This window comes from Grampus griseus (genome assembly GCF_964374135.1).
Source record: "Grampus griseus genome assembly, chromosome: 3".
In the NCBI taxonomy this organism is placed as follows: domain Eukaryota; kingdom Metazoa; phylum Chordata; class Mammalia; order Artiodactyla; family Delphinidae; genus Grampus; species Grampus griseus.
In genome coordinates this window covers 37,481,683-37,494,471 of record NC_139019.1, presented here as the reverse complement: position 1 = coordinate 37,494,471, position 12,789 = coordinate 37,481,683, and the positions used below count along the sequence as shown (strand labels likewise).

The 12,789-nt window shown below is 35.1% G+C and overlaps 1 protein-coding gene across 1 annotated transcript in view; it reads left to right on the top strand.

Moving 5' to 3' along the window:
* HCN1 (hyperpolarization activated cyclic nucleotide gated potassium channel 1) overlaps positions 1 to 12,789 on the top strand; it is a gene marked incomplete at both ends in the record, with an annotated part of 366,245 nt that overhangs the window by 58,001 nt on the left and 295,455 nt on the right. The gene's annotated exons all lie outside the window — the stretch shown is intronic.

Below are 12,789 nucleotides of genomic sequence, written 5' to 3'. Positions count from 1 at the left end.
CATAAAAACACTTTATACCGTGTTACTTTAATTATCTGGGTAATTATCTCAACTGAAAAGGTCACTGTTTTTAGTCTTGTATACATACTGTGATGCACCTGTCTACAAAAAGGAGGTGTGAAGAGACATGACTTAAATTGGAAAATGATACAGTGGCACCCAAGAATATTTTGTTGTTACAATGAGGTGAAATTTAGCTCATCTCTGAAGGAAATGTTGAATATGTAATCACAGAGGGAAAATATGTGCTTTTTTACTGTCAGTTTCTAACAAGTCAGTCTTTCACTTTAGTCAGATACAATGTCAGAAGTGTTTTTATTAATTTGAAATATTTTGGAAAACAGAATTTTGCTTGCATTATGTCAAAAGTAGTAGTTAATTCAAATTTCATTGAGCAAAGCACAGTCATTGAAATATATGAGAATTTGTCACAGAAAGTCAGTTTTATAAGACATTATTAACTGTGTTATGAAAGCTCAAGAATAAATAAAATTAGAACCCTTGAATTGCACTGAGTAATGGATGAGAGAGACCTACTTTGATTTCTCTTTCTGTCTTGCTGATGTATACACTTTAGATTTTGTATTAGAGAAGTCGTGTTCTAGTGTGAAAGGGAAATACATTTGGTTGGTTATATAATTCTGGTGGTTATTTTGAGTTACGTCTACCATTTAGGCCATTTTTTTAAAAAGAGAGGCAAAATCTTTTTCTTATTACGTCTTAAAGTGAAAGTAGACATTGAGCAAGGCTTCTGGAAACTAGTCCCACAGTTTCATATAATTTAAAGCAGTTGTGAAGGAAGAGAATAGTAGCTATTTTGAGATAATCTTATTTGTCAGGAGTGGTGGAATCAAAATGGTTTTCCGTTAAGGTTGGTCATCAGTGGGAATATTTGCAATAATATGCTGATTATTTCAATGTGCTGCTTTTTTCACGGTTACTGATGTGGAGATATGAGCTGGGTGAACATATGAAATAAAGGAAATTCAGCTGAATTGAAATGAAAGTCAGGAGTACCTTGCACAAGTCATTTCTAGACACTTTTCTCTCATTTAAAAAATGTGGATGATAGCTTCTACTTGGCTCATATGGTTGTTTTAATAATAAAAAAGAAAATTCATATGAAAGTGCTTTGTAGACTTTAAATTGAAAGTCTAAAGAACATAGTAATGTGAGATATAATTAGCCAGTCAAATTATTTTACTATCTTTTTCACAGAATCCCTGAAAAAAATGAAATTCCTATCTTCTTCAATATTTGGCATCCTACCAGAGTGTAAAGGTAGCTTTCGGATTGTGATAGTGTGTAGCGTCCAAGAGCTTAACTCCCTAATAGTATCTAACAGAAACGTTTGGGGAATCAACTAATTTTGTGGAGGCTACACTGTTTTAGTATGGGAAGCAGTTCTCCATTGTGTGAAAATATGAATCTGTGATACTGAGGAGAAGGATAAACATTCAGAAGAACTTCTTCCAACTGACTGACATTGAATCACAAGCATTCAAATTCACAGGTTTTACTAATACTGTACAGTTGGACTTCCTGGTGGTGCAGAGGTTAAGAATCCTCCTGCCAATGCAGGGGACACGGGTTCGATCCCTGGTCCAGGAAGATCCCACATACCACAGAGCAGCTAAGCCCGTGCGCTGCAACTACGGAGCCTGCACTCTAGAGCCTGTGAGCCACAACTATTGAGCCTGTGCGCCACAACTACTGAGCCCACATGCTGCAACTACTGAAGCCTACGTACTCTAGGGCCTGTATGCTGCAACTACTGAAGCCCGTGCACCTAGAAGCCCGTGCTCTGCAGCAAGAGAAGCCACCACAATGAGAAGCCCACACACTACGACGAAGAGTAGCCCCCACTCGCTGCAAGTAGAGGAAGGCTGCGCGCAGCAATGAAGACCCAACGTAGCCAAAAAAAAAAAACCCCAAAAAACTGTACAATTAAAAATGCTTCTCCATTTTTATTCAATCTGAAATTCAGAGAAATGCAAACTTAGATAGTCCTTAACCTGGCGTAGGTTTACCTCCCCTTTTCCCCCTGCATATGGTTGTTGTAGAAGCAGAATAATTTTGTAATGACAATAATTAGTAAAAAATGCTAATAAAATTTGTTAGGAAAGAGTTATTGATAGATTTATGATATCTTAGGTGCACATATATTAATCATTTTAGAAAAATATTAGAACATGAATGGATTCAAAAAGTTGTATACGTATTTACTACCCTGACACACACAAAGCCAAGTTATTAGTAGTGGACTCTAGAAGTTCTAAGTGACTAGTTTTCTGTTTTCAGACATATCTTGAGACTTGTGACATTCATGACTAAAATTTCACCATTGGGGAATGATTCATTTCTGTTTCTTCAAGAAACAAAAGTTCTTATAGAACTTCAGATATAGTTTAAGCCATTACCAGGTAACATTTTAGCAGGCAATTTGTTGGCAGGTAGTGAGAGTAATTTGCAAGTAGTTGAGAGTAATTCTTACACAAAAAAATATAGGTATATGAATATGGGTTTCACAACTTGAGTGAGAGGTGCATAGGTGTGAGAGAGGGGTTCTACCACATTTGAGAAGTTCAGTTGGGCTGCAGAGGAGACAGAAAGACACCAGCAAGTGATAAAAAAAAAAAAATTCACAGTTTTGCTGAAGTCTTTCCCTGTTGCCGTATTACCAGTATTTGCCTAATGTCAAGGACAAATGTTTTAATGTTTCTAACTGTTATTTCTGGGAGTTTTACCAGCTGAATCATCCATCCCCTTTTCCATTTAGTTGAATTGTTATTTCAGATGTTCCAAAAATCTCCTGTGTCTTCAAATTAGAAGCTGACTCTGTGGTTACAGATGAAAAAATTTCTAGTTAGCACATGTCCTAGAAAAATGCTGCTGTTTTTGAAAGAATTCTGTTTAGTAGCACATTTCTTAAATGTATGATTCTGTACGTCCAATTAAACATTGTATGTATAATCACATACTAACCATTCTAACGAAAAATAAGAGACTAGGTAATTCCTTATTCCTCATTTGTGAACTTCATATCTTTATATTCTTATCAGATATAGTATTTAATATATATTAATTGCTGAGCAATTAATTTGCTGAGCACTGTACTACATATAGAGATACAAAGATGAATAATCAAGACTACTGCTAAAAGGGATTTTGTAGTCTAGTGGAGGAATTAGAAAAGGAAATCAACAATCATGACACATATCTATTAGAAATTTTTGAATGGAAGATTTTGAGAATGATTATAAGACTGTATCTCAGCTAAGGCAGAAAGGCGTCCCCAATCAATTCACTAAGTCTGCTAAAGGAGCAGGAGTGGGGAGTGGTGGTGTCTGGGTCAGATATTTAACCTCCTTTGATTAATGAGTTGAAATAGAATGAGCTGTAAAATACCATGCTTCACTAAAATGTAAAATTTGTTGAGTTTTACAAACAGTAGAAACAATTTTATTTAAAGTAATATCAATACTGTGTTGAGATTGCAAAATGAGTCCCCATTACTGGACTATGAAACATTTTCATTTCATTAAAATCATACAAATTTATGAAAGATTTCTAAATGTAGAACGTTTTTTAGGAAGCAGAAAGGACATTATATTTAAACTTCATACATAATATTATAAACCCTGTAATTAGTGAGAGAATTTAACAAAAAGGAACATAGTTTCTCACTTGCTCACTCTCTTGTCCTCTTTTCTGTAGTACGGATGCTTTTGCGTAAGACTCCTAACCAGAAAATGTGTCTTCACAATTACTAAGTGAACAATCCCTATCAGATATCAAGAGATTGAAGGGCATTCAGGGATCTGGGTGCCCAAGAGCAAATCAGTTATTCTGTAGTTATGGAAACAGCAGCTCCATTCAAAATGCTTGAGTTTTCTCCACATTTCGCACATACATATATTTTCGTTTGCCTTGTGGCCTCCCAGCTTCTTCCTGCGTTGAGTCGCCTGTAACATGGGTGACTGGTACAGGTACTGCTGTGGCTTTTTTTTCCCTCATGAGTCGGTCTGTTGATAGATTCCACCTGCAAAGGGAATGAATTCTTTCCATCCAAAAGTATTCTCAAGAACAACTGTTTATTAATATTGTTTTTATTGTTGTTGTTACTGTTGTTGAGAGATGAAGTAGGCAGTGAAATTACCCAGAATCTCGGGTTAGATACCTGTTCTTTGAAGAAGTGAGAGGTCAGATGTCCCTAGCTCTATTTGTAGCCCTCAGGAAATCAACTCATTTCCCTGCCTACTGAGAAAGAAAGGTCCTGTCAATACTATGAGTTTCTTTTATCATCTTTACGGAAGCAGAAATTTTTCCCTGCCCTCTTCTGTCACATTTCCCATTAGAAGATTTGCTAACAGAGTGTAAGGAAAATATCTATTAGTCATTTTATTACAGCTGGGAAAAAAGAAATATAATTCTTGTGTCAGGAGAGACACAGACACTGCGGAGCCTTCACATAAGGCCAATACATCCTATTTCAGGACTTAAGGTACTATATGTCCCATTATTTCTTCATCTGGGGGTGAAAAAATCAGTGTGATCCACCCCTTGGTTGGAGAACTTTTATTTTATCTATTCATTAATTGGTATATCATTTTATTTCTGCCTTCCAAAACAGAGAAAAAATAAATACTTGTATGAAAAAAATAAAAGCAATTAAAGAGATGACTAAATTCAAAATAGAACACTTCCAAATTGGCAAAATAACTTACTCAATTTGCAAGACCAAACATAACAGATTATCTTCCGTTTCACTTGATACAGATCTTCAGATGATAATTTATTTTATTCAGTTATTTTATTTGATGTGGAAAGAAAATGCTTCAGCTTAAAAATATAATTTAAATGTGATAAAATTTCACAATTATTCTATAAACATTTTCTCCCAAATTATGCTACTAAAATTTTCTTAAAGGAAAATAGCTCAATGTTTTTTCCAAAGAAAAAAATCAAAATAATTTTCTCACAGTTCAGTCATGTAAGCGTGTTGTCATTACAAACTTGTGGCTGCAAAACAAAATCAAGATGTCATCAAGTTTGGGAGAGGGTTTCCTTAGAAGTGTTTCCCTCATGCTCTGAGCTTTTAGAAATCTTATTCAATATTCCCCAGTGTGTGGTCTGTGAGTTATTAATGGCTTCATGAAGACAAAATTTTCTTTTTGTTTTTTAGTGTTGAGAGTGTTATCACTTGGCCCAAGATATCTTAGTAGCTTCTCGTAGGGTCTTGGTGGGCAATTAAATGATCTGACTCAAAATGATATATATTGCTTTCTATAATTATTTGGCCCAGACTTGTCACATGACCTCACCTAGCCACAAGACGTCAAGAAGAGCAATCCCACCGTGTACCTGGGAGGCAAAGAGCTGGAGCTCTCTGCTTGATAGCATTACTTCAGTACTTGGAATAGCCGAGAGATGGAGACAGGGTGTGTCTGGAATGGATCACTAAGTTGGCCTGTGGCTAACTTGCATATAAACTTGGGTCTATTCAAAATAAAATCAGGGGTCTGCTTGATAATCCCATTGTTTTTCTCTCATGAATATTTCTGGTCTTAGATAAACAACCTTCTAGCTAGTGAATGATGTCATGATGGAGAAAACATATACTTTTCTATAAACTAGTGATTATATCAGTTATTTATTAAATTATTAATCCTTTTTTGTTTTATTGAATAAATATATCATGGACTCAAACTATATGCTATGCATATAGATTATAACAGTACACAAAAAATAGTTTTTACTCTTAAATAGTAGCTTACAGTCTACTACATGATCCAAAATAAATTTTAACGAATAGGTCTTGCTCCTTCTCTGCTGTCCTGTGTTAGGTGTAAATATGACCAAAAACAGCATACAAGTGGTCTGGAAATGAGACAGATAAGATTTGAGGTAGGGTCTCCAATGAGTGGCATGTGCTGTAATTTAGACAAGAGATGAGGTATTGGGGTGCCAATAGTAGTACTACCTCATGACATTTCCTAAACTCACAGAGTGCTTAGGAAACTGATGGACATTTCTTTAGGCATCAAAGGGAACTGACACTTACCCTGGGTGACTCCCTCAGAGATGCCTCTTGGGTATATCAATTATAACGCAATCCTTATTTTACTTAGTTTTGTAAGTGAACTCAACCTTAACAGGAATTTAAATCACTCTATTAGTGGAAGTACTGATTTCCAAGCTTTAAAACATCAGATTTAGTGTGAGTTTAGTCATTTATTAAATATGGATGAATATTTGCATAATTCAGTCTCTTACCCATGCTAAAAAGAATTACAATGCTTAAATTTTAGACCTTTGCCCAATCGAATATAGAACAATAAGTGTTACGAATATGTGATAGTATCAGAATAATTATTTTACAAAGAAAATTTATTATACTGGAAATCTTGAGAACTCTTGAAATGCAAGCATTAAACAACCAAATCTTACGTGTGGCTCATAATATATCTATTTTCCTTAGAATATATTACTTTTGTTTGGACTTCATTTTTAAAATAATTCAGACTTGAAAAGTACTTAAAAATCAAATATAATTATTGGACTCTGTAGATATTACCACTAAATATTATCATATCTTTAATAATTTTTGAATTCTATATCTTGTTCCAATTTATCGAGACTTGTTTTATGGCCCAGAATAGGTCTATTTGAGTGAATGTTCTATATGTGCTGAAAAAAATGTGTCTCCTGCTGTTATTGGTTGGAATGTTCTACAGTTATCAATTAGGGCAATTAATTTTGTTATTCAAATTGTTTATATTCTTACTGATTTTATGACTGCTTGTTCTGGCAATTCTTGAGAGAGGGATTTTAAAATATGCAACTATAATTTTGGATTTATCCATTCCTCCTTTCAGTTCTAACAGTTTTTACTACATGTACTTTGAAACTGTCCTATTAGATTCATACATAGTTAGGATTGTTATGTCCTCTTGATGAATTACTCTCTTTAGCATCATAAAATGACGTTTTTATCTCTGATATATACTTCAATATTAATAAAGCCACTCCATCTTTATATAATTAGTATTTGTATGGTATATATTTTTCCGTGTTTTATTTTCAGTCTGTTTTTATTTTAAAGTGAGTCTTTTGTATACAGCTTTTGAATTTTCCTTTTGTTTTTTTAATCACATCTGATAATCTCTACCATTTAATTTAAACCATTTACATATAATGTAAATTCTTTAATTGAATTTAAATCTGCCATCTTGGTATTTGTTTTCTCTTTATCCCATATGTATTTTGTTATTTTTTCCCAATTTTCTCCCTATTTTTATATTAATTTAGTATTTTTTATGACTCTATTTGATCTCCACTATTGAACTATACCTCAGTTTTTTTCCAATGCTTGCTCTAAGTTTTACAACATGCATCTTTAGCTTATCACAGTCTACATTCAAATAATATTATACCATTTTACATATAGTATAAGAAATTTAAAATAGTATATTTCTGTTGTTCCCTTGCTGGCCTTTGTGTTGTTGTTATCATATAATTTACCTCTATGTTTGTTATAAATGCCACAATATATTGTAATTATTTTTGCTCCAAACAGATATTTGTCTTTTAAAGTATTTTTAAAAGTGAGTTTAAATATGCCCTTTGTGCTTTCTGTTGCCATTGCATTGTATAGATCCAAATTCCCATCTGGTATCATTTTCCTTCTCTCTGCAGAACTTCCTTAAACAATTCTTGTAGTGCTAGTCTACTATTAATGAATTCTCTTAGCTTTTGTATGCCTGACAGTCACTATTTGTTTTGATTTTTGAAAAGTATTTTTGCTGCATAAAGGAGTCCACGGAGATTTTTTTTTTCTTTTAGTACTATAAAGATACCAGTCGATTTTTTTTTTTTTCCTGCATACACTGTTTCTGATGAGAAGTCTGATGTCATTCTTTTCTTTGTTCTACTGTATGTAATATGACTTTTTTCTCTGGCTGCTTTTAAGATTATCTCTTTAACATTACTTTTCAACAATTTGATTTTTAAGTGCTTTAGTATGGTTTTCTTCATTTTTCTTCTGCTTGGTATTTGTTGAGTGCTTTTGATCTTTGGGTTTATAGTTTTCATCAAATTTGTAAAAAATGCTGGCCATTATTTCTTCATGTATTTTCTGTTTCATCTACCCTTTTTTGATAATTCTTTCCTTGGCCTTCGTAGTGACTTCACATGCATGTGCTGTGCTCAAAGACTCCTTGCAGGGTTCCCTCTGCTGATCTTGGTGCTCTCGCTCTGTGCAGCTTCCTCAGCTCTGGTATTTTGACCCACAAGTTCCAGCCACCATGGCCTTCCTATCTCTACACTTTGTCTCTCAACTCTACAAGACCACTTAGCTCTATTTGGGTTTCTTTTCTCTGCACTGTCCCCTGGAAACTCACTCTAGGCAAGGAGCTGGTGCAGGGCTAGGGATCACCTTATTTGCTTCCCTTCCTCCAGGAATTATTCTTTTGCATTGCCTGTGATTCGATATCTGAAAACCATTGTTTCCCACAGTTTGTCAGGTTTTCCAGTTGGTTAAAGCAGGAAGGGAAACCTGGTCCCTGTTATTCCATTATGGTCAGAAGCAGGATGATATGCCTTGTTTCAAAATTTTAAATATCCTATTTCTTTCTTTTTTTTTTTTTTTTTTGTGGTACACGGGCCTCTCACTGGTGTGGCCTCTCCTGCAGGCTCCGGACACGCAGGCTCAGCGGCCATGGCCCACTGGCCCAGCCGCTCCGCGGCATGTGGGAATCTTCCCGGATCAGGGCATGAACCTGTGTCCCCTGCGTCGGCAGGCAGACTCTTAACCACTGCGCCACCAGGGAAGCCCTAAATATCCTATTTCATAGAGAGATTTTTGATTTGACAGATGGGTATGATATAATTTGAAACAATAAGGTCATCATAGTTTTTGCAATTTATATGGTATAATAACAAAACTAATTTTATGTTATGGATGCAACAAAATTGTGATATATGGCATAATTTTCTTTATGTAGTTATCTCTATATAGAAGGTTCAGACAAACAGAATAAATGTATGCATCATAGAAAGCTTTGTTATGGAAAAAGTAAAGGCCATTAAATTGACCTTGCATGCTTAATATCATGCTTAACTAGCCATGATTAGGCGTAAATTAACAACTGTGGTTTGTTAGGTCCTGGCTTCTACAACTGGGATACCCAGTGCTTTGGGTTAGCTTTTCCCAGTTAGTTCGCTCAATGTGGGCAATTTATATGCCAGATGTAAGGTATGCTCCTTTTGTGGACAAAGGATTCAAAAAATAATTATTGGCTACAATACAAAGTAACACCTGGGTTCAATTCGTCATTTTGGACACTCTGGAAAAGGCACATGAAAAGTCAAAACTATTTCTCCCAAGAATATAAAACATTGAAGTAGCCTAGGGCTTTTCTTAATAATTCAAATATCAGATAATTTTATTATGAGAGAATAACTGCATTTTATTTACCTCTCACTTGGCACTTTTAGAGGGAGCTAATGAGGTAGTGTGACAGTCCTGGCTAAATTTTTTTTTCATTCCTTTTTAACTGATACTTTTTTTTTTTTTTTTTTTTTTTTGCGGTACGCGGGCCTCTCACTGCTGTGGCCTCCTCCGTTGCGGAGCGCAGGCTCCGGACGCGCAGGCTCAGCGGCCATGGCTCACGGGCCCAGCCGCTCCGCGGGACGTAGGATCCTCCCGGACCGGGGCACGAACCCGTGTCCCTTGCATCGGCAGGCGGACTCTCAACCACTGTGCCACCAGGGAAGCCCTTAACTGATACTTTTAAAACAAAATTTTTTACTTTGTTTTTATTTCTGCGACCAATAACCATTTTCAAAACAGACATGGTTCTAGCCAATTCTCAACCTTGTTCTCCTGATACTCAGGGGAAGTGGTTCTAATCTCAATTAAATGGATCTGCCAATACAACAGTACTTTAGGATAAAATGTATTCAGTGAGGATAGTGAGTATATTTTACGTTTATATAGTAAACAAAAGGAATTATAATCAAGAATATGTTTTTATGGATCTAGGTGAAAATGTACATACAGATTTTGTGCCCCTTTGTAGAAAAACAAATGATGAACCCCTCTGAAGAATTAAAGAATATGAGGCTTCATCCCTGCAGTTACAGTGGATTTATCCATTAACAATTGGCTTGGTTACTTTCTTCTAGAATAGCAGGTCTTTTTAGGCATTGAACTTTTCCCAACAAAGTATTATGAGAATTTTCAAATGTACAAATTTTGGTAGAATTTCACAGGGAATACTTACATATATTCACTACCTCGATTTTTTAATTCACATCTTAGTACATTTTCTGTACCACATATTTATTCTTCAGTTCACATACCAATTTTTTTTCTTTGATGCATTTCAAAGGAAGCTGCAGACTACAGTCTTTCACAGTCTGCTTCCTCCAAATATATCAGCATGCATCAGATGCTCCATTTTTAACCTCTCAATTTTGCACATGTATTATGACATATAAAATGCTTTCTCTGATATAATATAGTTTTATAGCATAACAAAAATAAAAATAATCAGGTAATATAAGCATTAAATAACCTTGAAACATTGAAAAAACATATTTCAGTAACTGGTTCCATCATGATTATGTTTATCCAGCAAATATCCTTTTAATGCCTCTAGTTTCTTTAACCTTTAGTCGTTTTTATGATCAAATTAGTAAGACTGTATTTAGACTGGAAAATATTCTTAATGTCCTTCTTTTGGTCTTGGTTACTTCACCTCTGTGAAGAAGAGGTTGAATTGGGTGATCTTGAATAGGTTTTTCAGGCCTGGAACTCTCTGATTCTCATACTTCTCCCAACTCATCAGATGCACCCTGCCGTGATTTGTGAAAGCAAATATTTTGGAGATTCTTCAAACTACTGTTCTTTATGTCTGTGTGCAAAATGTATTTAGTTGGGGGAATTCTTGTATTCTTGTTACACTATAAATGTAAAAGGCCATGAGGAACAGTTGACAAAAACTCTTGCTTCCTCAGGTCGGTGAAAATAATCACCATGGCTGCTCCTGGCCCACAGAGGAGCCTTTGTAGTGATGGCTCAGTTAAAGTGAATCATCAAGAGGATGAGAGAGAACTTTATGCATCCTTTTCACGTGAGGCAAACTGATCATATGCAATCATATCCCAATTATTCTGGGAAAGAAATGACACATGTAACTTAGTAAGAGACGACATTCCTGCTATTCAGATATGAAGGCTTCTAGTGACTTGAAATGATAAATGGCTGATTTTGCAGGTTCTGCGTTTCAATGTCAGTTACCAAAAAGAAACCTGTCATCTAGAGAGGAAGAACAAGATGAAATCAGAATTACTAGAATTACAGAATTGTATTCCATCCTGCCTGAAGGCACAGTCATCTCATTCAGCATCAGTTCTTAAGCATTTGACTTTGAGAAATCTATTTGAAATAGAAGAGTAGGCAAATGGATAGACCCTGTTTGTCATATATATGCACATAACGTATATATACATGGCATATGGCATATATATAAGCATATATTTATATATAATTTACATAGTAATGTCTTTTCTGTGAGGTTGTTTTAGCTTTCTTTTCTAAATTGCATCTTGTAACTCCTCTAAGTCCTCTGATTAAAGCCTTCCAATGACTTAAAATAAAGTTTGAATATGCCTTACCATGACCACCAAGACCTTGGATGATCTGACTCCTGCCTATCTCTCCAAAATCAGCTTATATCACTCTCTCCTTTGCAGAACATTCACTGGCTTCATTAGACTTCTTCTTGAAGCTGGATCCTTCATTAGGAATTTTTGCATTGGTTGTATTCTCTGCCTTCCCAAACTTAGCTCAAATGTTATCTTTTCAGAGCCATATTTCTGGACACGTTTAGCTCAAGTTGTTATTCCTCTATATTCACCTTCACATTATGTGGGTCTTTGCTTCTTGGCACTTAGAATGGTTTTGTTTATGTGTTTCCTGATTTGTTGCTCTGTGTGTCTCCACTAGGATGTTAGTTGGCTGAGAGTATAAACTTCAGTTTTCTCTGTTAGTGTTGAATTCCCAGTGCTTCAGTAGTACCTGGCACACAGTGAACACAGTAGTGATTGTTGAAGGATGTTTCCTGAGAGCAGTCACCGCTGACTGTGGTACCGCAGTGATTTCCACATCAATATTCAAAACTGATGGTCTAGATAGTTATGTAATTATTTTCAACAAAGAAGCATTATTATTGCAATTGTTTATTTGCAATTGACACAAATAGTTTTTCGTCATTATCATAAACTTGGTAAGTGACAACAGTGTGGTGTAGTTGAGGTACACGACTATATTGAAATTTTGTTTCTGCTTCTTATGAGATCTGTAACCTTGTTAAGTCTCCATGTCCCAATCTATATAGCAGGAATAATAGATAACTCATGAGAGGGTTGTAAATATTGAATCTAGTGTGTCTGTAAAGAGCCCAGGACAGAGCCTGAACACAGTGCCTGCCACATAGAAGGAATTTTATGAATCATTAACATAAAACTTTTATCTGTATCATTCCAAATTTTCTTCTTTTTGCTGTAAATATGCCTTCTATGTAAATAAAACCAGAGAGATTCTAATACTAATGAATCAAAAGAGTGGCTTAATAATGCATTGAAGTATTTAATTATCCTGTTCTGGTCTTTGTAATTAAGTAATACATTTCACAAAGTACCCTGAGGTCAAGACTTAGCTCAATACAATCCTGCATCTCAATTTTTTTTGCATTGTATTGATATATTTTATAAATATATTAT